The following is a 25,720-nucleotide window of genomic DNA, read 5'->3' on the forward strand; positions in this document are numbered from 1 at the left end:
CCCTGTATTCATTTATTAAGTGCTAAGTTAATCTAGGCACCCAGAATGCAATGGAGTATAAGACTGACAAAGCCCCTCAGAGTGTTTGTATTTCGGAGGCGAGACAGATAATTAATAGGTACACCAACAAATTTGAGAGTTCAACAAGTGATAAAAATTATGAAGAAAGCAGAGTAATATCGTGCCAAGCCCAGGATAGGAGTGGAGGGAGTCGTGGAGGGAAGCAGGGTCCAGTGGGCGGCAGGGTAACAGGCTCAGGGGGAAGACCAAGACAATTCTCTCGAGGGCTGTGACTTCCCAAACAAATGCCATTTTGGAATAAGACTTTGCTTCTTTGATCACTAGACTCTCCCCTTAAAGTTGTTGGAACCTTGATAGTAGCTTATATACACAGTGGACTGATATAAATATTTTTAGTACCCAATGAATAATACTAAAAGTAGGGTACAGAACAGTCCAAAAAGGAAAAAGAAAAACTCATATAGCAACATTCTCCAACCAAACAGAAAGAAAAAGATTTCTTATACCTCTCAGAAGAGGTAAGAGACTAGGTAAGTAAGTAGAGACAAAGATCTACTCTCGATGGAGACAAATTAATGAGTGTGTTAACTGGGAAGCTGGCTAGAGCATTAATCTATACAGGCAGGCTCACACCTCACTATAATGGGCTGGAGACATGGTGCTGTTCTACTTGATTCCAGATATGACTTCGTGTATGCTGAAGGCAAATGGCACTGAAGAACACACTCACTCTTGGTCCACACATAAGTAAATGCCTTGGTGGGGCGTTCCTGGTGGACCAGTGATTAAGAATCTGCCCACCAATGCAGGGAACATGGGTTCAAACCCTGGTCTGGGAGGATCCCACATCCCCACTAAGCCTTCAAGTCACAACTACTGAAGCCCTAGTGCCTAGAGTGTGTTCCACAACAAGAGGAGACGACATCCGAGCACATCTACAGAGTAGCCCTTGCTCGCTGCAGCTAGAGAAAAGTCTGCAAAGAGAAACAATGAAGACTCAGCACAGCCAAAAATAAATATATAAATACATAAAAGTTTAAAAATAAATAAATGCCTTGGCTTAAATTTCAGTATTCTGTAGAAAAAAAATTTTTTTTTTTTTGTTATTTGTAACTCCTGCTGCCTTCTAAGGCACACAGGTCCCGATCCCTGGAGGATTTGCTAAAGACAAACTTCATTCTCAATGCAACTGTCTTTTGTAAAGCTTGGAGAAATATTAAATATTTGGTGGAAGATTGCAAATAGGAAGAAGAGCAGCATAACTTGATCTCCAAAATGACATCGTCTAGATGATTTTAAAAATGAGTTACATGCTACTTAATATTTCTAAAGCACACACACACAAAAATCTTTCCAAGGAATCCTGAAGGCTAACCTTTCCTGAAACCTAAATCAAAGAGTAGTACAGAGCCATCTTACCTAATAATATGGATGATCAACTCTAAATAATATTGTATTAAAAGAATAATAAATCCCAAGCAAGTAAATTTTATTCCAGGAATGCAAGAATAGTTCAACGTTAGGGAATTCATTAATGTTATTTCTAACACAGAAGAAAGAAGAAAACCTGTATCATTCTCTAAATACATGATACAAACATATTTGATAAAATTCAATATTTATTTCTAATTTTCAAAAAACATTTAATGAGGTAAAAAGAAAAAGAAACTCCTTGACAAACAGTATCAACCTACAGTAAATTCCATATTCTGAAATTTTCTAAGCATTTCCATTAAAGACAGAACAATGTTGATTAGAATCACCAGAATTACTCAACACTGTTCTGAAAGACCCAGCCAATGCAATAAGACATGGAAAGGAAATAAGATGTGAATATTTAAATGAAAGAGATAAAACTTCATTTACAGATGACATAATTTTCTATCTAGAAAATCTGTATTGAGCCCTTTTTTTTACACCTAACATAAAATGAATTACATGCAAATAGATTTCTGAAACTAAACTGTGTTAATAAAATGATCTTGGGATAGATTATAAAACAAGAAATCATCCAAGTGGAAATTTGTTTCTAGACACATAAACTAGTTTTTAGGGACACATCCTATTATGTTTACATGTAAAATATGTAATGGAATTTGCTTCAAAAACACCAGAGAAGTATGAAAGAGTCGGCAAAATTATAGTGTGCTCATAATGTAACTCAGAGAAGGCAATGGCACCCCACTCCAGGACTCTTGCATGGAAAATCCCATGGATGGAGGAGCCTGGTAGGCTGCAGTCCATGGGGTCACTAAGAGTCAGACAGGACTGAGCGACTTCACTTTCACTTTTCACTTTCCTGCTTTGGAGAAGGAAATGGCAACCCACTCCAGTGTTCTTGCCTGGAGAATCCCAGGGACGGGGGAGCCTGGTGGGCTGCCGTCTATGGGGTCACACAGAGTCAGACACGACTGAAGCAACTTAGCAGCAGCAGCAGCATAATGTAACTATTGAATCTGGGAGATGTGTACAAATGGGAGTTAGCACACTATTGTAATTTTGTGTATGTTTAAAATTTTTATTCTTTATAATGAGCTCAAAAATATTAAGTCTGCATAAAAGAAGTGAGAGTTTGAGTTGGCCTCAAAGAATAGGATATACAAGGCCCCAGTTTTAATTCTCTATAATTCTTCTGGGAAAAAATAGAGCTTTTATTTTTAACTTCTCTCATTTTTTTTTAATCCCAAGTCTCTGAATTTTGAAGTTTCATTTTCTTTATTTTAATATATCATTTTTTTTTTTCATGAAAGAAAACCAATAGTGACTTGACAGAATCTTCCTGGCTCCTCTTCCAACCCACTCTCAGCCTCAGCATGAGGAAGTTCATTAAGTATCCTTTGGGTTGTTTTTATTCCCCCTTGAACTGCTTCTTTGAGTTCAAGATATACATTCATCCTTGGTTCATACATGGCCCCTCAGTTTCTTTTATTTTTAATCATGTCACAAGCACCTACATACTCATCACCCAAAACCAAAGCCAAGACCTTGAAGATAACCCACCGCAGGTGGTGTTTCCTTATCTCAAATCCTTGCCTCTTCCACACCTGCCCAGAGTAACCAGCACCCTAAATTCCATGCTCATTGTTCCCTTGCTTTTCTTTTTATTCGGTTCACTTGCACCATCTTACTTTCAACTTAATAAAAAGGTATAGTATGTTGGAACCTACTCTTTTCACTTAATCATACATCACCAAACTCAATCCATATTGTGGTGTCACCCTGTAGTTTATTTAATCTATCACACAATGGCACTGTATGAAGACTCTCTATTGAGTCAACCAGTCTGCAACTAATGGGCATTTGGATTGTTTTTGGACTTCCACTGTTATCAAGATGGTGGCAAACTATCGGGTACACATCTCCAGTTGTACAAGCTTCAGAGTTTCTCTTGAGAATATTCTGAAGAATAAAACTGCTGGGTGATAGGAAATGGAAATGGCTCCCCTTCCTTTCCATCTGAAAAATCCTTCTGCAGAAACCCTGCCCATGCTTATATCAGGAAGGTGACACTTCTATGCTTTGTTGTGATTTGTTGCTGGCTCTTCCAGCTCTTCTTTTTCCAGCCCTGTGGTAATCTAAGAGATTTGTTTTCACATTTAGCACTTCAGAATAATTGAAGAAAAAGTCTGGCAACATCATTCTGAACTTGGAGAGCTCCAACCGTCTTTAATTGGCACAACTTTTGCAGTCAAAGTGATGGAGATTTGACTGATAGCCATCCGCATTTCTCTTGGGGGTTGTAATCAAGAAAAAAATGACCCTTCTCTCCATATACATAGACATCAAATCTATTTCCACCTTCATTTTAAAGCACAGTATTGAAACAAATACATTCTAATCTTTTTTACATTGTGTTTACTCTTCCCCCCACTTTTTCTGAGATGGACAAGATTTTTAAATCAGTGACTTCTCGGGAGCTACTGACTTTTATTAATTCCTTAAAGCTAAACTCTTATTTTATGACATGATCAAAACTACTTGAGAAAATTAATAATCTGCTCCCTGACTTGAATGAGAAATTGAGCAAGGAATGTAGGATTTTTCTCCCTGTTTTCAGAGTATATAAACCATATGCTCACCTTAAGTTAACTATCACGTCTAGAATCAGGTACTGGCTGGCTGATGTGGGGCATTTTTTTCCCTCTTAATTTTAATCAGGGAAAGAGAACATGAGTACTTGAAAATTCATAATATTAACAGTCTAATTAGAGTTTCTTAAATGCTGTTTTAAATTAGGATAATTTTAAATTATTGGATGTGACAACTATATAAACATAAAATGCTTTAATTACAGACTTGTTTGTGTGAGAGAAAAAAAATTCTGCTCAAAGCATCAATCTGTCACTCTGCATTAATTTCCAACAGTCATGGATTCCCACTGGACCACTCACTGAATTTTAGCAATAAGTCTGTACCTATCGTCCTCTCTCTGCAATTTAATTTTCACCTGCCGGTGGCCAGGTCTCTGCTCTTTAAAGGAAAAAACCCAACAAATTCAAGTTGAATTCTCATTCAAATTCATTGCAACTCCTAGTGTTTCTGAATGTGCTTAATGTTATCACTAAGCACAGTCCTTCTGGGCCTTCATAAATATCGTGCCATGTTACCAAAGAAGCAAAAGGTCGTGTGAGTAGCTCAATCTTAAAGAATGATAAAACGAACAAAAATAAGATCTCCAAGTCTCCCTCAAGTGCTGATTAACATTTTAAAGTCACTTTCTCCTTTTAGAATATGATGAAAGTGATGCACTCTTTCCCATAATCATGAAAAAAATCCAAAGTCACCAAAGAGGTTGCATACCAATTCTGAAGGCCTGTGATGCTCTTGATGGCCACACCCATCAAGGAGGATTCTACCCTTCTTGACTCTAACCCCTCAATGTTAAGAATCACTGTAAGGTTCTTACAATTCTAACTCCTGTGAGATAAAATATTCATTAATCAGTAAGTTTGTATGGGCACCTACTGGGTGTCAAACACCGTGCTAGACACGAGAAGCACAGCAGAGAACACAATCACCCCGGGATCCTGCTTCCAGGAGGCTCACAGTCTCATGGAGGATGCAGACAGTAACTGAATGACCATGCCAACCTTGCAGGACAGGAGTGCACTCAGAAGAACAAACAGGAGAAAGACCAAGTGCTCTAAGAGCCAAAAAATGGGGATTTGGCCTGATCAGGAAGGCTCTAGACTTTCCTGAGGTTGTAACAATGGAGCTGAGATCTGAGTTAACAGCTGGAGGGATGGAAAGAGTATTTGAAGGAGTAGGAACAGCAGGGTTGAAGGCTCTGTACTTAGAAGGAACATGGTCTACAAGAAAGAATGGCCAAGTTTAGAGAGACAGGGAGAGAAAGGCACAAGCTAGGCTGAAGGGATAGATTATCAGTCTTTATAATCATGCTTTAAGACTTTTTTTTTTTAATTTTGGAGGGATAGAAAGTCACTGAACAGTTTTAAGCTGGAAGATAGGCGACATAATCAAAGATTTGAATCTAATACATTCATCTTGCATCCAGTGTAGAGAACAGAGGGTCAAAGACCCCATAATAGATGCTGAAAGACCAGGTTATGTACAGGTCACACGGGGAGTCTAGTAGGAGCAATAACTAGACAAGGGTGGTGACTGAGGAGATGAGTGTGGTTGGACCCAAGAAAGACTGAGTTCGTAAAATTAATAAGACGCTATGAAAGACTGAGTTTTTCTTCATGTGCCAAGACACTGCCCAGTGCCTGCTGCCCAGTAAGGTCTGAATGATTTGCTTTAGTCGTTTCCGACTCTGGGAGATCCTATGGACTGTATAGTCTACCGGGATCCTCTGTCCACGGGATTCTCCAGGCAAGACTGGAGTAGGTTGCCATGCCCTTCTCCAGGGGATCTTCCTGACTCAGGGATCGAACCCGAGTCTCTTACATCTCCTGCACTGGCAGACGGGTTCTTTACCACTAGCGACACCTGGGACACCCCCCTAGTAGCACATAGTAGGTGCTCAGCAAATATGTGTTGAATAAATAAATGAGGCAACTAATGTATAAGCATAAAAGTATAAATGAGTCAAAGACTTTTATATAATTGAAATTGCTGAAAGAATATGGGAGCAGAAGTTGCTCAGTTGAAGGTAGGTAAGTAAAAACATAATATGTGAACAAAAAAATGGGTTGTTTCAATCCTGAATGAGGATAGGGTGATGCTGAAGGATCTGGTTTGACTTATACAGGTTCTATGAAGTGAAAACAAGTGAGTAAATTGCTGGGAGTAGAAGGTTGATAGAATAACAAGGAGAGAAATTCAGCTTTGCTTAGTATCAAAAGTTGTGCATTCGTAACTACCTTAGAATTTGGCAAAACAATAATGATTGGTGAGGAAACTGTGCAAGAATACAAACAGGGCATTAATTACCAGCCCTGTACACCTTTCAACAATCTCCCAGTCATGCAAGTTTGTATGTTCTTCTTTGATTTCAAAAATAAAGAAGGATATTACTATCTGGAAATATTTTAGAATACTAACAACTGATGTGCAAATAGGACTCTGGAGTTTCAGTTCTCTAATACAGTCACAGCCACTGGAATCAAACCTGGGAAAGTCTTAATAACTCACTGTGGGGACTTCCCAGGAAGTCCAGTGGCTAAGACCCTACACTCCCAAGGCGGCACGAGTTCAATCCCTGGTCAGGGTACCAGATCCCATATGCCACACATAAGACCCAGAGCAGCAAAATAAATAATAAAATAAAATATTAAATAAACAAATCACTGTGGATATTGACCCGTAGGTGGTGGTTTAGTTGCTAAGTCATGTTAGACTCTTGGAACCCATGGACAGTAGCCTGCCAGGCTCCTCTGTCCATGGGCTTCTCCAGGCAAGAATACTGGAGTGGGTTGCCATTTCCTTCTCCAGGGGATCTTCCCAACCTAGGAATCGAACCAGGGTCTCCTGAACTGCAGGCAGATTCTTTCCCAACTGAGCTATGAGGGAAGCCCTTATTATTATTGACCCTTTATCAACCCAAATTATTCAGCACACATGTGATGAAACAGGACAAGTTCTATGTTTCTGTTCCCCAAACTATGTATATAAATCCCCATAAGATTCTATTCAGCTAGTAAGAATGCAAATAAATACACACATAAGGGAGATTCATTCTCAGTTCTGGAATCTATATGCATTGAATGGTTTGGCTCTTTATTACCTTTGACATTTGCTCTTAAATGAAAAGTTAAATTAATGACCACATTCACTGTATATTTTGAAACCAACCTTTGAAATTTTTAGGAAGGGGATGGATTATATGGAGGCTTCATTTTCCCAGTAGAGCTCTGCGTCTGAAGCTAGTGTTTAATGAAGATTACAGGCTTAAAGACAGTCCCATCAATAAAGCTGCTGCTGCTGCTGCTGCTAAGTTACTTCAGTTGTGTCCAACTCTGTGCGACCCCATGGACTGCAGCGAACTAGGCTCCTCCATCCGTGGGATTTTCCAGACAAGAGTAGTGGAGTGAGGTGCCATTGCCTTCTCCAATCAATAAAGCTAGAGGTAGTAAAATGCCTCAGAATTTTTCAGAAGTGGAAGCAGAAGTAACAGAATGGGGGATTCAGCACTTGGTGAACATTTTAACTGAGAAGTGGAATCTCTTACATTAGGACAAGAAATAAAATGCAACCAGTTTTTCCCCATCATCATCTAGGCTAGGGTTAGCCAACTTTTTTGTGAATCAGTGTTATTTTTTATTTACCCCAAGGTTTCATGACTTATGGGGTGTGACTTGGTAACTACGTGGCTAAAGAAAGAATATAGAAATTGATTAAAGATGATTATGGGACTTCCCTGGTAGTCCAGTGGTTAATAATCCACCTTCTAATGCAGGGGATGTGGGTTCGATCCCTGGTTGGGGAACTAAGATCCCATATGCCACAGGTCAACTAAGCCCATGCACTCTGAAGCCAGACCGCACAACTACACGGCCTGCGTGCCGCAACTAAGACCCACTGCAGCCAAATAAATAAATAAATAAAACTTTTAAAACGATGATTGTGAGGCATTAGTCTGAATACAAATCAGGAAAAGACACTGTCATTTTTTTTTTTCTGCCTTTCTCCCTGACCACTGACGGCTTAACTAAAGCAACTGGCTTTGAAATTTTATTAAGGAAAGCTTTGATGTCCACTGACCTACCTGCTGAGATTTCCTGAGCAGTTTCTTTGTCCTCTCTCTGGGCAGTAACTTGACTTTTAGGCAGGTTGGGAAGAGCCTGCAGCTTTTGTGATGATAATTGATCTCAAGGGAAACAGACTGCTAACTCAGCACCCAGACAGTACTCTTTGCAACCACTTCTCCCAAATGACTTGATCCTCAAAGTGGTCCAATCCCCTTGACTGCAGATGCCCAGCTCACTCCTTACTGCATCCAAGATAGATGTTTGACCCCAAATACATGACGGAGGCTGTCTCAGAGATGAGAGCCAGTAAATGGCTCTATTCAAACACGGTGAAGAGTAAGATTAGGGGACCATTCTTAAATACTCAACTCTTCATCATCCCCATTAATAAAGGAATCAAAGGGACAAATAGTCCAAAATAAAGGATAATACAAAGCAATTTATATTTGGCTTCAGTATTCATTATTAGATTTTGAGGGAGAGTCAATTAACTTTCTAATTATGGCTTGGCTTTTCAGAATGAGTTTGTATTCTCAACTGGCTTCTGCTGAAAGCAAGCTAGTGATATGCCAGAAGCCAGGAGAAATTTAACCTGGAATTTACAATTTTCTGTACAGGATGTATCTATATGTTATTAGTATCACAAGCTGATTTGTTCTGCCATTTGGAGAAGGTCTGTATCATTCCAATGGTCTCTGGAGAGCAATGGTATAATGCAAATTAGATAGAAATAAAATCAGATACTATGTTAGACATTAGATATCAAGACAAAAGTATTACTAGAAAGTGTCATTTCCACAGGAAGACACAGCAATCCTAAATTTATAGCTAATAATATAATCCTAAAATAGGTAAAGCAAAAAAAGTCTTCAGAACTAAAAGAAATAGACAAATCTTCCATCATAGTGGGAGAATTTAATACACTTTGTTCAGTAACTGATAAAATAGGCAGACAACAAATCACTAAGGATATTAAAGACTTGAGCAACCTATAAGAAAACTAGGCCTAATTGACAATTATGAAAGACCACATTCAACAATGGAAGAACACACGATTCTTTTGTGTCCCTATGAATCATTTACCCAAGCTTGAATTCCAGATGCCATCCTCACATGTAATCTTAGGTAAGTCACTTTGTTTCCATAATCTTCAGTTTTCTCAAATATGAAATGGAAAGAATAATACTTGTTATACAAAATTGCTAGGGATATTAACTGAGAAATAAAAACTAAAATAGCATGTAAAGTGTATGTATTGGTAACCATACAGATGTTGGTTACCAATGTAACAAAGGATCAAGAATGTCTCAATAGGAATAGTTTATGGACCATACTGGGTTAAAAGAATAGGGCATTTGTTCTAATACTGATATTTGCATAGCCCAATACTGTTTAACTTAGAGTGTAAGTTTCATGGAAGCAGTTGAGGAATGAACTATTCGTGAAAATGATGGGCCATTTTACAAATGCTGTTTTCCCTACCTCCACTGGCAGGCATGAAACAAAAATACTTGAGGTTAATTCCCATTTTCATTTCTGCCAGTTCACATCTACTGAGCTACTACCATTTGTTGACTTGAGCACAAAAAACCTTTACATACACCACAAGATTCTGGCATCTTAGAATCTATAGAAGACAATATTGCCACAGTCTAAACCTACTTCGCTTGGATAATGAAGCAGGAATAAAGAAAAGTTTTCTTCTTGGATAAAGAACAGTTCTTTCTTGAGGTTCTCCCTCATTTTAATCTTTAATAAGCACATAATTAGTATATAAAAGTATATCTGTATTCCTAACCAGCTTTATACAGAGAACTGCTGTGAGGACTGATTGAAAGAATAATGTGAAACAGAACTGTGCATCCAAAAATATGCTACTCAAGATGAGAGAGGCTGTTATTATTTATTCAGCCAAGTTACTGAGAATCTACTTTATCAGCACCTGTAGTCAACATACAAATGCACACAGGCTCTCTCTCACGAAGACACACACATGCTTTGTGTAGAAGTACAAGAAGCAGAAAATGTAAATGACTGGGTAGATTAAGGATTAAAGGGATGACATCAAGAAGTCCTAGAAGTAAACATTATAGAGAGGTTGCTAAAATTATTTAACTTGTTCTATTTGACCTAAAACACACACACACACACAAAAATCACTTAACTAAATGGAGTAGCCCAACTTGATAAAGTTAAGGATATTGTCTAAGACATTGAAAAAGAATAAATGAAACAGAAATACCGGAAGAATAATTGAAGCAGAAAGAAGCTAAAAGGCTGTTCCAGGATTTACTTAGTGTCCAGGCACCTAACAGACCCAGCACAGTGTTGAGACCATAACACGTCCTCAAGAAATATTTGCGTATTTGTATTGCAATCAAAACTTGGCCAGAGTCAATTTGCTCTTCTCAGGCAATCAATGTTCTAGCAAAGTTAGGAGAGTTTTATCACTCTCATAAATGTAAAGTTGTTGTAAAATAAATTCTACTTGGATCATTCATAAAACCTATGATCGGCTTGAGGGAGGCTGTGAGACTCACTTGACACATATTTAGGACTCTGATGTTTTTCCTAAGTTTCTATAAGCCTCAATCAAAATGTATCTAATCTCAGTCTTCAACCAATGAACAATATTTGTATCAGTAATCCAGAAAAAAATACACAAGAAATCACAGTACTTGATGTACATGTTCAGTCATGACAGTTAACATCTTTGTAATGCTTCAAAATTTATAACTTGCTTTCTTTCATAATTTCTCACCCTTGGTTATGTCTTTATGTCCTAGTTTTATACAACAATATACCAAGACATACCTGATTATCCCCAAAATACATATTAAAAATAGAGGCCAAGTGATTAAATGAGGAAGTTCTCAAAATTTTATGACAAAGGATAAGATCAAAGAATAAGATTACCCTCAGAGGCTGGTGACATAACCCAAAGCAGTCTAGCAAGGCAAAAATTACTCTGTGAGTTTCCTATTTATATTTTTCTCCAAATTCTGTAGCTATGGAGGATGTAGTAGGTAGAATGAGAGCCACTGCAACAACCAGGCAAAAATCATATTGTTAAAGACACTGGATATCTATTAAAGCAAAGAGGATTAAATGAATTTAACATGACAAAGGATAGAACCTTTCTTACATGAACTGATATTGATGTCTATTCTCTTCCTTGAAGGCATTTGCTGAAATTACTTATTGATTATAAATTGGGCTTGCTGTGAAAGAGAGTCAGTCTTTGGAGAAGAAAGAAACTAGTGGAGTTTTTGATGACATTACATGGGCTGGCATGTTGAATTAGAATCTAGAGAATCCCCAAGGCCCATGTCTCAGTTTTTCTAGTAAGAAAGCTGCTGAGTCTTGGAATATCATGGGAGGCAGGAGGGTAGGGATAAAAAGGCAAAATAAAATCACCCACAATATCTGGTGCTTAAGCAACAAAGTTCTAGTAGAAATAGGAACCCACAACAAACATTTGCCAGGCCTCGTCCTTCAGACTTTGGAACAAAAGGATAACAGATTCTAAGGAAAGCTTCAAGACTTCCTAACACAGACCCAAATGGACTGAACTTACCCATTACTCTCTCTGGGGAAAAACAAAGTCCACTTCAGCATTTATTCGTCTTTTGTATACAATGTCCTCTGCTGCTGCTGCTGCTGCTGCTAAGTCGCTTCAGTCGTGTCCAACTCTGTGCAACCCCACAGACAGCAGCCCATCAGGCTCTCCCGTCCCTGGGATTCTCCAGGCAAGAACACTGGAGTGGGTTGCCATTTCCTTTTCCAATGCATGAAAGTGTAAAGTGAAAGTGAAGTCGCTCAGTCGTGTCCAACTCTTAGCGACCCCATGGACTGCAGCCTACCAGGATCCCCCGTCCATGGGATTTTCCAGTCAAGAGTACTGGAGTGGAGTGCCATCGCCTTCTCCAGAAGGCTGTGTCTGCTGCTGCTGCTGCTAAGTCGCTTCAGTCGTGTCCAACTCTGTGCGACCCCATAGACGGCAGCCCACCAGGCTTCCCCGTCCCTGGGATTCTCCAGGCAAGAACACTGGAGTGGGTTGCCATTTCCTTCTCCAATACGTGAAAGTGAAGTCGCTCAGTTGTGTCTGACTCTTAGCGACCCCATGGACTACAGCCTACCAGGCTCCTCTGCCCATGGGATTTTCCAGGCAAGAGTACTGGAGTGGGGTGCCATGTCCTCTACATTATTTAAAATTTCATGAGACACAGGAATAAGGTAAGGAATGTTACTGATAGTTAAGAGAAAAAACAAAGAATTAGAAACAGTTGATATACATATCAGTGATACAAGATTTTAAAATAAATAGACATAAAACAGAGAAGATGAACAAAATGAATGAATTTTGAAATTTAGACAATTTCAACAGATAACTGGATTCTGTAAAAAAAAAAAAAAAAAAGAATCAAATACACACTCTAGAACTGAGAAATACAATTTATAAAGCTAAAAATTCATTCAGACATGCTAACAGCAGATTTGACAAAGCAGAAAGGATTACTGAACTCAAAAGACAAGTCAATGAAAATATTCAAATTAAAGCACAGGTAGAAATATATGAAAAAAGAAATAGAACAGAAAATAAGAGACAAGCGAAACATAGTAAAATGGTCTGATATGTATGCAATTGGAGTCACAGAGGAAAAGAGCAAGAAAGTGGAGCTTAAGTAATATTTATAAAGATAATGACTAAAATTTTTCAAAACATGTAAGAAATAAAAAATCAACAGATTTCAGATGTGTCAGGAACCATAAACAAGATAAATATAAAGAAAACCACACCAAGGTACATCATAGTATCAGTTCAGTCGCTCAGTCGTGTCCGACTCTTCGCGACCCCATGAATCACAGCACACCAGGCCTCCCTGTCCATCACCAGACTCCCGGAGTTCACCCAGACTCACGTCCATCAAGTCAGTGATGCCATCCAGCCATCTCATCCTCTGTCGTCCCCTTCTCCTCCTGCCCCCAATCCCTCCCAGCATCAAAGTCTTTTCCAATGAGTCAATTCTTCACATGAGGTGGCCAAAGTACTGGAGTTTCAGCTTTAGCATCATTCCTTCCAAAGAAATCCCAGGGCTGATCTCCTCTAGGATGGACTGGTTGGATCTCCTTGCAGTCCAAGGGACTCTCAATAGTCTTCCCAAACACCACAGTTCAAAAGCATCAATTCTTCGGCACTCAGCTTTCTTCACAGTCCAACTCTCACATCCATACATGACCACTGGAAAAACCATTGCCTTGACTAGACGGACCTTTGTTGGCAAAGTAATGTCTCTGCTTTTGAATATGCTATCTAGGTTGGTCATAACTTTTCTTCCAAGGAGTAAGCGTCTTTTAATTTCATGGCTGCAGTCGCCATCTGCAGTGATTTTGGAGCCCAAAAAAATAAAGTCTGACACTGTTTCCACTGTTTCCCCATCTATTTCCCATGAAGTGATGGGACCAGATGCCATGATCTTTGTTTTCTGAATGTTGAGCATTAAGCCAACTTTTTCACTCTGCTCTTTCACTTTCATCAGGAGGCTTTTGAGTTCTTCTTCACTTTCTGCCATAAGGGTGGTGTCATCTGCATATCTGAGGTTATTGATATTTCTCCTGGCAATCTTGATTCCAGCTTGTGCTTCTTCCAGCCCAGCATTTCTCATGATGTACTCTGCATATAAGTTAAATAAACAGGGTGACAATAAACAGCCTTGACGAACTCCTTTTCCTGTTTGGAACTAGTCTGTTGTTCCATCATCTATAGTATAACTGGGGAAAAATTATAAATTTTAAAGCAGTTAGAAAAAAAGATGCAATACACTCAAGATAATATTGCAACTGATTTAACAGAAACATGAAAAGAAGACAATGAAATGATACCTTTAAGATGCTAACTGCCAACTTAGAATTACATCACCAGTGAAAACAGTCTTTAAAAATGGAGATGAAGTAAAGACATTTCCAGACATACCAAAATCTAAGAGAAGTTATACTTATCAGGCTGACACTATAATAAACATAAAAAGAAATTCTTCAAATTGAACTAAAATGAACCCAAATAGAAGTACAATAATACAGAAAGGCATAAGAACACTAGAAACTATAAGTATGTGGGTAAATGAATAAAGTGCTTTAAATCAGCAATCTTAATAATGTCCTGTGAAGTGTTTAAGATAGGTGAGATAAATAAAATACACGCAACAGTAGTATGAAGAATGGAAAAGTCAACTATTTACATGGTTATAAAGTTCTTGCCTTAGAGGAGGAAGTGCTAAAACTGCCAATAAGGTAGACCTGCTGTTAGTCAAACATACTTAGAAGTGAAAGAAAGTGTAAGTCACTCAGTTGTGTCCAGCTCTTTGCCACCCCATGGACTATACAGTCCGTGGGATTCTCCAGGCCAGAATACTGGAGTGGGCAGCCTTTCCCTTCTCCAGGGGATCTTCCCAACCCAGGGATCAAAGCCAGGTCTCCTGCATTGCAGGTGGATTCTTTACCAGCTGAGCCACAAGGCACAAGGGAAGCCCATATATTTAAAGATTAAACATACTTTAATCTGCTGCAAATCATGGTCCATGGACCAAATCTGCCAGCAACGTGTTTTTTAAATAAGGATATACAGGCACACAGCCATGTCTGTATGTTTATGTTTTATCCACAGCAGCTTTTACATTAAAACTGCAGGGATGAGTGGTTTCTAACAAAGACCATATGGCCCTCAACGCCAAAGATGTTTACTATGGGACCCTTTCCAGAAAGTCCACATACCCCTACATAAAGTAACATTTTTTAAAAAAGAACACAACTCAAAAACTAATAGAGAATACAAAATGGAACAAAAATGCATTGTCAAGATCCAAAAAGCAGTCAAGAAAGAACAAACAGGCAAAGATGGAATTAAAAATAAAACAAATGTTAAAATGAGAGACTTACACCTAACTAAATAATGGGCTAAATATTTCAATTAAAAGACAAAGATTTGTTTTGGGCTGGATTAAAAACAAAAACAGGACAAAGGGCTTACATTAAATGTAAGAGAACAGTTAGTTTGAAAGGATGGAGAAAGACTGACCATGCAGGTACAAACCAAAATGCTGACATTAGGATCAAATATAATCAGCTTCAAAGTAAGAATATTACTATAGATGAGGTCATTCCAACAGGAAGATAGAACAATTCTAAACTTAAAGCTGATAAAGTAACTGCAAAATATATAAAGCAAAAAGATCTCTAAAGTTCTTGAAGAAATTCTAAAGTTCGAGGAAATTGACAAATCTTCAGTCAGAGCTGGAGAATTTAACACTCCTTTCTCAGTAACCGAAAGAACAGGCAAAATCACTGAGGATACTGAAGATTCGAACAACCCATAAACCAGTTTGACCTAACTGAGGAATAACATTTCCCTAAAGTTTCTACAAAAAAGCAGCCAGAACAATCAATATGCCAGTCCATAAAGCAAGCCTTGACAAATCACACAAGTTCTCCCATCACAGTGAACTTAACCTACAGATAAGTCACCAAAAACTAACTAGAAATGAAACAACACTCTTGTACCTAACTCGTGCCTCTTAAAAGAAATCACAATGGAAATTCTAAAATATGTTGAACTGAACTTTAAGAAGATACAGCATACCAAAATGTGTGCCGTGTCGTGTTAAGACGCTTCAGTTGCATCCTACTCTGTATGACCCTATGGACTGCAGCCCACCAAGCTCCCCTGTCCATGGGATTCTCCAGGCAAAAATCCTGGAGTGGGGTGCTATTTCCTTCTCCGGGGAATCTTCCCAACCCAAGGATTGAACCTGCATCTCTTAAATCTCCCGCACTGGCAGGCAGGTTCTTTACCACTAATGCCACCAATGTGTGGGATATAACTAAAGTTCTGATTATAGGGAAACTTATAGCTTTAAAGGCAAATATGGAAATAAAGATTGACAATGCAATTCTAAGCTTTCATCTCAAAAACTAGTAAAAGAAAATGAAATTAAACCCAAAGAAGAAAACAGGAAACTATAGAAGCAGAAGCAGATGCATAGCACAGGGAGCCCAGCCCGGTGCTCTGTGATGACCTAGATGAGTGCGGTGGGTTGGGAGGGAGAGGATATATGTCTGCATATGGCTGATCCATGATGTTATACAGCAGAACCTAACACACATTGCAAAGCAATTACATTCCAGCAAAAAAAAAAAAAAAAAAAAAGGCAGCAGAAAGTAATGATACAGAAAATGAGTATTATCTTTATCAGACAGGCAAACTGAGGCACAGAAAGGTTAAGTAACTTGCCCAAATCATAGAATTACCAATAGGCAGATCATGACTTGAATCCAGATGATCTAAGGCCAGGATCCTCACCTTTAATCGTTATCTAAACAAACTCGCAGGTTCTGAGCAGGGCAGGTAAAACCAGTACTGTTGACACGACTATACACCACTGTGTATACCCCACTATACACCACTGTGTATACACGCTATATACCACTGTGTATACACCCTATACACCACTATGTACCACTGTGTATACACCACTATACACCACTGTGTATACACCACTATATACCACAGTGTACACACCACTATACACCACTGTGTATACATGCTATACACCACTGTGTATACACCACTATACACCACTGTGTATACACCACTATACACCACTATGTATACACGCTATACACAACTGTGTATACACGCTATACACCACTGTGTATACACCACTATACACCACTGTGTATACACCACTATACACCACGGTGTATACACCACTATACACCACTATGTATACACGCTATACACAACTGTGTATACACACTATACACCACTGTGTATACACCACTATATACCACTGTGTATACACCCTATACACCACTGTGTATACACCACTATACACCACTGTGTATACACGTTATACACCACTGTGTATACACCACTATATACCACAGTGTATACACCACTATACACCACTGTGTATACATGCTATACACCACTGTGTATACACCACTATATACCACAGTGTATACACCACTATACACCACTGTGTATACATGCTATACACCACTGTGTATACACCACTATATACCACTGTGTATACACCACTATACACCACTGTGTATACACGCTATACACCACTGTGTATACACCACTATACACCACTGTGTATACACGCTATACACCACTGTGTATACACCACTGTATACCACTGTGTATACACCACTATACACCACTGTGTATACACCACTATATACCACTGTGTATACACCACTATATACCACAGTGTATACACCACTATACACCACTGTGTATACATGCTATACACCACTGTGTATATACCACTATATACCACTGTGTATACCCCACTATACACCACTGTGTATACACGCTATATACCACTGTGTATACACCCTATACACCACTGTGTATACATGCTATACACCACTGTGTATACATGCTATACACCACTGTGTATACACCACTATACACCACTGTGTATACACCACTATACACCACTGTGTATACACGCTATACACCACTGCGTATACACCACTATATACCACTGTGTATACACCACTATATACCACTGTGTATACACGCTATACACCACTGTGTATACACGCTATACACCACTGTGTATACACCACTATATACCACTGTGTATACACCTTATACACCACTGTGTATACACTACTATACACCACTGTGTATACACGTTATACACCACTGTGTATACACCACTATATACCACAGTGTATACACCACTATATACCACTGTGTATACATGCTATGCACCACTGTGTATACACCACTATATACCACAGTGTATACACCACTATACACCACTGTGTATACATTCTATACACCACTGTGTATACACCACTATATACCACTGTGTACACATGCTATACACCACTGTGTATATACCACTATATACCACTGTGTATACCCCACTATACACCACTGTGTATACACGCTATATACCACTGTGTATACACCCTATACACCACTGTGTATACATGCTATACACCACTGTGTATACACCACTATACACCACTGTGTATACACGCTATATACCACTGTGTATAACACTATACACCACTGTGTATACACACTATACACCACTGTGTATACACCACTATACACCACTGTGTATACACCCTATACACCACTGTGTATACACCACTATACACCACTGTGTATACACACTATACACCACTGTGTATACACCACTATACACCACTGTGTATACACCACTATACACCACTGTGTATACACGCTATACACCACTGTGTATACACCACTATACACCACTGTGTATACACCACTATACACCACTGTGTATACACGCTATACACCACTGTGTATACACGCTATACACCACTGTGTATACACCACTATACACCACTGTGTATACACGCTATACACCACTGTGTATACATGCTACACAGCACTGTGTACACACTGCTACTCACCACTGAAGCCACCAGTGCTCCCTCCCACTCCACGTGAAATTCTGCCTCCTCCACTGCTCTGACCCCTGCTGACTCACCAGGTGCCGAGCTGCTCTCTAACTGCTCCAGAAATAAACCTAATCTACAACCGCCTCCCAAACCCATATTCCAAGCAGCTCTGTCCTGATCCTTGGTAGTCAAGGCAGTTGCAGCCCTGCCCCTATTTATGTGTACCTGTGCTCACTCAGTCCTGTCTGACTCTTTGCGACTCCTTGGACTATGCAGCCCACCAGGCTCCTCTGTCCATGGGATTCTCCAGGCAAGGATACTGGAGTGGGTTGCCATTTCCTCCTCCAGGGGAATCTTCCAATCCAGGGATCCAACCCACGTCTCCTCCATCTCCTGCACGGACAGGAATATTCCTTACCACTGTGCCACCTGAGAAGCTGTTCATGCCACGCCTTGAATCTGTCAGCCTGGCCATATCCTCACCCCAGAAGCCCTGCCAATGTCATTCTCCATCTCCCACTGCCCAGACCTAGCGTAGCCACATAAATGTCAGTGTGAAGCTAGACCCGGCCATCTCCCACTGTTGCCACAAATCTAAAAGGTACCACAACAAAGAGAATGCTCCACGAGGCTTTCTCCTGAGCTGCTATAAAGAAGTTACAAATATACTTGGATAGGAAGGCTTTTTTAAAGCTGTTTCATGGTTTTTTCTTCTGTGAAATACACATAAAGAAAGCAACTTGTCACAAGTTACCCAATAAAGAGTTGCTTTGCATTGCATTTGTTTGAAATACAGTAAATATTAACAGTATGCTGGAGTCAGGGCATATAGTAAAGAATTTGGCATTAACTAAAGAGAAGGTCTGGCTTCGCCCTTGGCCTCTGCAAGGTAATCTCCGGGTCCTTGGAATGTCATGCCTGATAGGTGTGCCTCTCTTTGCCTAGGAGCATTGGGTCACCCTAGATAGTCCAACAGCATGATTTGGAGGTGTGGACAGTGGGTTTGGGGATGTGGAGAGAATGCCCCACATTCATAGAGGAGGAGGGTGGAGACTGGCCATCCCAGAAAGACCAAAACACGGAACTTAGGGTGACGGTTTTGGGTCACACAATATCAATCATCCTAGAAACTGAGGTCAAACACATGGGCTTTCAATCAATCAATCATGCCTACATAATGGAGTCCCAATAAAAAGTCTGAACACTGAGGTTTGGGTGAGCTTCCCTGGTTGGTAATACTCTGTGTGTATTGTCATACATCAGAGGGAAGCTCCAAATCCGGAACTCTCGCAGGCTCTGCCCTATGTCCTTCCTTCGGTTGATCTGAATCTCTATACATTCCCTGTAATGAACCACATCCATGAGTGTGATTCAGTGAGCTCTATGAGTCCTGGCAAATCACTGAATTGAAAGGGAGTTTGAGGAACCCCTGAAACTTGCCCTTGGTGCCAGAAATGAAAGCAACTTTGGGTGACTGTGCCCTTGAATCTTTGTAGTTGGCCTAATTTCCATATGGGCTTCCCTGATGGCTTGGATGGTAAAGACTCTGCCTGCAATGCAGGAGACCAGGGTTCAATCCCTGGGTCAGGAAGATCCCCTGGAAGAGGACACAGCAACTCACTCCAGTATTCTTGCCTAGAGAATCCTGTGGACAGAGGAGCCTGGGGAGCTGCAGTACATGGGGTCACAAAGAGTCAGACACGACTAAGTGCCTAACACTTTCACACTCTAAACTTCCATACAGGGGTACATCTTGACTGAATTTGCTACTACTCAACTCCATTTAAAAAAAAAAAATTGGGGGAAATGAAGTTCTTCCATACCACTGTTTCTTTGCTACTCATCTGTTATTTCATCTTTTTTCTCTTGTTGCAGACATGATTTACAATACTGTCATTAACTTGCATATCCAGTTTCAGTTTGGACCCCTATCATCTCCATGGACAAGCATAAACATTTCCCCCTCAAAAAAAAAGAAAACAGAAAACTGAGACTTTTTATGGTTCTCAAAGTCCCCACTATCTGGTCATATCCCACCATCCAATTCCTTTCTCCTTCCAGACCTTGAACTACATTTTGGCTGGCCCCCTTCCTGCCCTTCCACACCCTTTGATTGTTTCAGATCAGATCAGATCAGATCAGTCGCTCAGTTGTGTCCGACTTTTGCGACCCCATGAATTGCAGCACGCCAGGCCTCCCTGTCCATCACCAACTCCTGGAGTTCACTCAGACTCATGTCCATCGAGTCAGTAATGCCATCCAGCCATCTCATCCTCTGTCGTCCCCTTCTCCTTCTGCCCCCAATCCCTCCCAGCATCAGAGTCTTTTCCAATGAGTCCACTCTTCGCATGAGGTGGCCAAAGTACTGGAGTTTCAGCTTTAGCTTCATTCCTTCCAAAGAAATCCCAGGGCTGATCTCCTTCAGAATGGACTGGTTGGATCTCCTTGCAGCCCAAGGGACTCTCAAGAGTCTTCTCCAACACCACAGTTCAAAAGCATCAATTCTTCGGCGCTCAGCTTTCTTCACAGTCCAACTCTCACATCTATACATGACCACAGGAAAAACCATAGCCTTGACTAGACGAACCTTTGTTGGCAAAGTAATGTCTCTGCTTTTGAATATGCTATCTAGGTTGGTCATAACTTTCCTTCCAAGGAGTAAGCGTGTTTTAATTTCATGGCTACAGTCACCATCTGCAGTGATTTTGGAGCCCAAAAAAATAAAGTCTGATACTGTTTCCACTGTTTCCCCATCTATTTCCCATGAAGTGATGGGACCAGATGCCATGATCTTCGTTTTCTAAATGTTGAGCTTTAAGCCAACTTTTTCACTCTCCACTTTCACTTTCATCAAGAGGCTTTTGAGTTCCTCTTCACTTTCTGCCATAAGGGTGGTGTCATCTGCATATCTGAGGTTATTGATATTTCTCCCGGCAATCTTGATTCCAGTTTGTGTTTCTTCCAGTCCAGCGTTAATTGTTTAGCCATCTGTAACTTCATGCACACGACTCCCTTTCCCAAGGTCCTCCTGCCATCTCCTTCTCCTGATCAAAACCAAACTACTTCAATGACTCAAATCACTGCTTCTCCATGAAGTCCACAGTGCTGGTGTCAACCTCACAAGGTCGATGGGGACATTCAAAGAGGCAATATGCATAGAGGGCTCAAGGTGACATGATTCACAGTAAGCCCAGTGTCAGCATTAGCCGCTGTTACTATCACTGCTATCACACCTTCTTGTTGCTATGATACTTGTCTTTTTTGATCCTATTTCATTCATAGAGTCTACTACAATCTAGCCTTTAATTGCATCTGTAACAATTATTCTCTACTGTATGCTCCTTAGCTTCTAGGATTTATTCTGACTTGAGGACAGGATCCATGTCTATGATTTCCCAGAGAATTTCAGACAGAGAGTAAGTCCTGAATCTTTTTGACATAATGATAAATTCAGAGAACACTGGAATGACAGTACATGACCAAGGCATGCAAATAATGAACAGACTTGAATCCCTATTGTGTGTCGGTGGGTATTGTTTGTTCCTCAAGGCCCTGTGTTTGGGAGTTTTAAAAGGATTTTTGGATTGACAAGCATGACAATTTGTACTTGTCACTGGGAAGAAGAGGAAAGAAATCATGGAAGTTGAGCTATTTCATGCTCAGTCTCATAAAAGACTAGCATCAAATTTTCCTCTACTCCTTAAGCACATAGAAAACTGTACAGCAAAGTCACTTTGTGCCGCTCCAAGCCTTCCTCCCATCCCGCCATGACTGGTGACTGCAAATGATGGAGGCTGTTAGGATGGGACCTAGATTAGAGGCCCAGCCCAATTTGCATTTAACATGAGAGTGTGGGTGGTACTAAGCAACTAGGATGCGGGGATTAATTTTAGTACTATACCTTGTGTCTTCTAGTTGACACCCTAAGCAAATAACAACAATATCAAAACAGTTTGCTGGCACGGCTTCATTAAACCACAGTTCTTAAAGCAGCAGGAAATCTAGCTAATTTGTCTCTCTACAGCCTAGTTCTAGTCTCATTTTACCTTCATCGACATTTTTATTACAAAGATATTCAAACAAGAAAAGCTTACAAAAGTATAGAGTTAACACACATATACCCACCATCCAGATCCCACGATTAACATTTTGCAATATTTGCTTTATCACGTCCCTATTCATCTATCCATCCCTCTCTCTCTCCATCAACTTGTCATTCACACTTTGACATGTTTCAGAGTTGGAAGTATCCGTGTCTTAGGTCATCTTTATTACTTTCCCAATTCTCACACCACCCGCATGATAAACAATGACCCCAAACAAATATCCAGGAAGTACTGAGTTCCCTCATAGCTCAGTCGGTAAAGAATCTGCCTGCAATGCGGGAGACCTGGGTTCGATTCCTAGGTCAGGAAGATCCCCTGGAGAAGGAAATGACAACCCACTCCAAGATTCTTGCCTGGGAAATCCCATGGATAGAGGAGCCTGGTGGGTTACAGTCCACGGGGTCGCAAGAGTTGGACACGACTTAGCAACTAAACACACACACACACACACACATTGAGGGAAGTGTATCAACAATTATTTCTCACTGAGTACCTACTATGTGCTGTATGCCTCAGATACAAATAAAGGAACCTAAGGGCCACAAGAGCCTGGTCTCCATTCCCTGCACTAAAGTGCTCTCAGTGACCTGCACTTCAGAGCAGGGAAGGTGCTGAGCTATCCACTTGTAACATCATTTGTTCTTCCACAATTTGCCGTAGAAAGTGCAGTCCTCAGCTTCAGACACTGAAACCCAATGAATCAAACATAATGAGTCTGACTTGTCGTTGAATAAAACCCAGAAAAAAAGCCGTGGGTTCCACACAAATGCCTCCCTTAAAGCCAGGTCTTGGATTTTTATTATTTTGTTGCTACAGACATTTTAACAGATTATTGGACGCTGTGTTTCCAATAAAAAGTTCTCTTTGTGCTTTTGCTATTTTCTTGGAGTCACTGAAAAAAAAAATCTTCTTTAATGATATCAACTCCCCAAAATAAAATAGGTGGTGAAGAGTAATAAGAACCACTCAAATATTTTAACATATAACATTAAGTAGACAGAGATATATAATACTGGTAGCACTATTACATATATTCCATTTGCATCCTCCCTTTGATCCTGTTAGGTATATAAGGTGAGTGTGGCTATTGTCATCACAGTTAGCAGATGATACAATGGAATCTGAGAACGAGCCTCATAGGTAGCCAATGGTAGATCTGGGATTCAAACACCACACTTCTGGCTCCAAGTCCCCTGTAATTTTCCCTCTGCATTTAATGTAAGAATAAAATAGTGTTTGGGGCAACAACTATTTTCGACATTATGTGAAATATATAGTTTTAACACATTAACTCAAAATAGTAAATATATACTACATTCCATATGCATATTGTCTTTACCATCTGAGCCACCAGAGTCAGTAAATCCAGCTAGCGATAGCACGTGCAATTGATGGAACTACCTTTTACAACAGTAATATACACTTAATCAACCGAGATAAGGAAAACTACATTCTCAAACATGAAGTAAAATAAACATGTGAAGGATTAGGAGTATAAATACTGCTTTGTTTAGGAATAAATATAACCCAGTATTTGCTTCTGAATGAGCTGAAGATATGTCCACAGGCAAACAGACATGGATGATATGATCTTTTAAAAATTATATTCATTTATTTATTTATTTGGCCGTGCTGGGTTTTCGTTACAGCATGCTGAGTCTTCAGCTGCAGCATGTGGACTCTTAGTCTCCGCATGTGGAATCTAATTCCCTGGCCAGGGATCGAACCTGGTCCCCCTGCATTGGAGGCATGGAGTCTTAGCCACTGGACCACCAGCGAAGTCCCTCATAACATGGTCTTCACGGAAATCCTGACAATGCTGATTCTCTTTTGGTAGTTTAAGTTGTTTGTGATTGATGGGTTGACGTCCTGCCTTCTCCCTGTAGCTTTGCCCGACTCCTTTGACCAGTAGGGATGGTCTCCAATGTCCCGGATTTCTTCTTGAAGTCTGAATTCCTCCACATTGCACGACATCACTCACAATGTGGCAGACAAGATTCTGCAAGCTATGTTCTTCTCTTTGCTTCTTACTGCTTTGCTTCTCCTTGTCCAGAGAGACAGACATTATTCACGCATTGCCTCCGGGAAACTCTGACAGCATAGAAACTCAGCACTGAAGTGTCAGATTCCTTGAGATTTAAACTTTATTTCAGAAAATGTTTGCACAATATCTGGTCTAGTTATGTGTCCCTGTAGGAGAGCTTAGTCTGACTCTGCTTCTGTCTGGCCTCTACTTGGGTGAACCAGTCTTCACTTGAGTGAGCTCGGTTACACCAGCTATGCTAATCAGCTCTAAGATCTTCCTCACTGCTGACCAGTGATGACGTCAGGACCAGGGATCACACAGCAGGAAGCACAAGCTGGTTGGCCTCAAGGCTGCTCAGCTTACTTTCTAAATCTCCCCACGTGGACAACCACTCTTCTACAACTGACCGGAGTCCTGGAAAGACCCAGGAAAGGAGAACTGGGCTATGAACACCTGAAATGCTAATGGTGTTATGAGAACCCAGATCATCTGTGGGTGCTCAGGTATATAATAAATATTCAGCAGACAGATACTGGAGGCAGTGCCATGAAACTGGGAAGCACACAACATTCTATGAGATTAAATCAGAAAATAGATGTGTTTCAGTTATCTATTCCTGTGTACAAAGCACCCCAACTTTAGTGGCTTAAAAACAAAATAGTTTCTCTGCTTGTGATTTTGTGGCTTAGCAGTTTTAGTTGAGACTCTATCACTGAGCCACCTGGAAAGTCCCAAAATATATCCAGAATCCAAACATTTCTTCCTGATTCCATTGCTACTACCGTAGTCCAAGTCACAACAGGCTTTCAACCTGTTTACTGTAAATGCTCCACACTTCTTCCTTCCTTACCTCCTTACAGTCCATTCTCAACACAGCAGAGTGATCTCTTAAAATCATAAGTCAGATGGTTCTGTTCATCTGCTCACAGTTTCTCTTAGGGTAAAGACAAAATCTCAAA

Source organism: Bos taurus, chromosome 24 (genome assembly GCF_002263795.3).
Source record: "Bos taurus isolate L1 Dominette 01449 registration number 42190680 breed Hereford chromosome 24, ARS-UCD2.0, whole genome shotgun sequence".
Classification (NCBI taxonomy): domain Eukaryota; kingdom Metazoa; phylum Chordata; class Mammalia; order Artiodactyla; family Bovidae; genus Bos; species Bos taurus.